Raw genomic sequence first — 3,006 nt, 5'->3', positions numbered from 1 at the left:
GAATCGGATAAAGCATTAACCTTCATTTTATTCCCAAACTCACATGGAAGAGTGAGGCGTCCAGGATCCCCCGTCTTTTCTGGTGTTTCTCCCAACACAGCTTTTGAAGTTTGTTCACTTAGAATCACTGTAGACTGCATCTTTAATTGCCTTCGAGTGTCTATCAAGTCTTGCAATAATTTCTGGTTCTCGGGAGCTTTAGATAAGGACTCGACAAAGGGGGTATTAATCACGATCCCCTTCACATGCTTGACAAACTCTCTATGCTCTCTCTCTAGTGGACTAAGGGTAGCTTGGGAAGGAAAAGGCAAATTTGGCTTATAAACCGAACTGACTGCAGAATTTTTCTGTTCATAACGGGCCCACGTCGTGAACATATAAGGTTCACGTCGTGAATTCTGGAACTCAGCAGCTTCATGATGTTCGAGCTTGATCTTCTTCATCTTTTGATCAGGCTTCCGTGGTTCTTCTTCCAATGCTTCTAGGAACTCCGAGATGGCTTCTTCTTCGGTGTCTATGGCCATTACGTGAGATTGGTTCTTTAATTCGGGATTCTTCGGGGACAATTTTTCATGAACTAGAGTTGCTAGCTGACCAAATTGCACTTCAAGGTTAAGGATGGAGGCTTGCTGATTCTTTATCAAAGTTTGTTGTTCCAGAATAGCAGAATCAGTGGCATCGTGTCGCTTTTCTGATGCTTCCATAAACTTCATTAAAATGGTCTCTAGGTCGGGTTTCTTCTCGGCTGGTGGCTGCTCCATTTGATAGAGGCCTCGACCTGTCTGCCTATACTTCTCTTCTTTTTGCTTCTTATACTCTTCATATGGCAGCCACTCCCTCTTCGGTTTTCTCCAGTCCTCATCAAGCTTATCCCCACTAGAGTAGCACACTTGAGCCTTTCTATTCCCATAATCATCTATATTGCAGTCCTTTCTCAAGTGTGGACCACTGCATCTCTCGCAACCCACTCTTATGGCATGTATCGACTGGTCCATCTGTGTTATCCTGCGGTCCATATTATTTAACATGGCCATGACCGCTGCTATTTCTTCAGTTTGGGACCCTCCTCCGCCTTTGATTCCTTCTTGCCTCGGGTTGTGGTATTCGCGGGAATGTTTCGCGAATTCTTCAATTAGCTCCTTGACCTCCCTTGGATTTTTCTTTGTCAAAGGTCCTTGAGAATCAAGGAGTTATCTTGTCATCACGTTGACCCCATCATAAAAGATTGACATCTCTTGCTGCACATTTAGGTCATGTTGAGGGCAATTTCTAAGTAAGCCCTTGTACCGCTCCCATGCTTCGTATAGTGACTCCTCCGGCTGTTGCTCAAAGTTGGCTATTGCCTTCTTGAGTTTGGCTATCTTGGATGGCGGGCAAAACTGATCCAGGAATTGCTCACGCATCTAAGCCCATGTGGTGATTGTACCCGGTGGGAGTGCTTTTAACCACTCCTTAGCAGCTCCTTTGAAAGTGATGGGAAGCATTCTAAGTAAGACTGTGTTTCTGGTGACATTTGGGACATTGAAGTAATCCACAATGTCGTTGACTTCGTCTAAATGCGTAAAAGCATCCTCATGATCCTTCCTGAAAAATGGGATGTCCTTCAGTGCTGTCAATATGTGTCCCTTCAGCTCGAATGTGGCAGTGGTAGGAATTGCGGGTTGGACTAAACCGGGGCCCACATCTTCTCGGATCCGCTTCTTGTGAGCTCCCATGGACATTTCTTCAATTGCTGCCATCTCGTTCCTTGGCTCGTTCTCGGGTTTACTCGTGTGTTCTTCAAATTCTGGCTCGGTATCGCTTTCGGACTCGGTTTGCACGGGTGTGTGATCCAAATGCTCAAGATTGCTCTTGTGCTTCACTGATGAACTTGACTCTCCTGTCTTCTTTCCCAACTTCCTAGAAAAGGCTGACTTTAATTCTTGCAAGGGTGTCTTTTTCTTGTGAATTGCAGACTCGGGATCTTCAAGTGGTAGCACCAAGGGTGTGTTTGAGCTTCTGGTCATGAACTCCTGCAACTTGCTAAACTAAAACGTAAAAGTGGACTAAAATAAGAAAAACTAAAAATGAACTCTTCATGTTTCACGTCGTGAGTGTACTAAATCTCACGTCGTGAACGTTGTGACAGAAAAAAAAAATTAAACTAAGATAAGCTAGCAAACAAAATAAATAACCAATTCAACTTTTTGCTGATTTTATTCCACAAAAAGGGGCGATTAATCTAATGCAACTAAATAAACTAATAATCTGCGCCGTTCCTCGGCAACGGCGCCAAAAACTTGATGTGCACAAAAGTACCCACTAATTTTAATATTTATAACCTAACAAACTTAACTATCTATGCGCTTATAGGCAGTGTACCTAGTCAAATTACAGTATAGCTTGGGTAAGTCGGGTGTCGATCATAGGGAACGGTGTTCTAATTAATTTACTTACTATTAAATTAACCTAATTTATTTAACAAGTTTAATAAGGGGTTTTATCTGGTTTTACAAGATCAGATGAACTTAAATCAAATTCAATAAATAAAAACACACTCTTGTTTAATTTAAATCCACTTCTCCCTTATGACTAGCTAACGATTACGGATTACTAAGTTGGTTTTTAGTTATATTAGTAATTTAGTTCTATCTTACCAATACTTAACTAATTCATGTCAAACCATGTATGTTCACACATAATTAAACACAAAACTAATTATGGATGTAAATATGCTATGTAAGTTTTGTTGTGTAAACGCAATTATTATCACAATTCACGTTCTCTAGCATGGCTAAACTTTATTTATTCTAATTACTAACTAAGATTGGTCAATCCTAGCTCTAACAATTCAATGTTCACTAAATTATTAGGTAAACAGGTTCATGCAGTTTAATGGTCACTAAGCTACACAGAACATGCAACTAAGCAATTAGATAAACAAATAATAACATGCTAGGTCATACAAATCAAACACAAGCAAATTTTTACCAACTAAGCTCAATCCATAAACATATAACTATTCAT

The 3,006-nt window shown here is 40.5% G+C and overlaps 1 non-coding gene across 1 annotated transcript; it reads left to right on the top strand.

Moving 5' to 3' along the window:
• Positions 1-1,248: 1,248 nt before the first annotated feature.
• LOC145060774 (small nucleolar RNA R71) lies at positions 1,249-1,355 on the top strand. The gene has a single exon (XR_013686958.1). It is a non-coding gene; the product is annotated as a small nucleolar RNA R71 (small nucleolar RNA).
• The last annotated feature ends 1,651 nt before the right edge of the window (positions 1,356-3,006 follow it).

This window comes from Lactuca serriola, chromosome 6 (assembly GCF_051521515.1).
Source record: "Lactuca serriola cultivar US96UC23 chromosome 6, Lser_US96UC23_V15, whole genome shotgun sequence".
NCBI lineage: Eukaryota > Viridiplantae > Streptophyta > Magnoliopsida > Asterales > Asteraceae > Lactuca > Lactuca serriola.
This window is presented reverse-complemented; position numbering and strand designations above follow the sequence as displayed.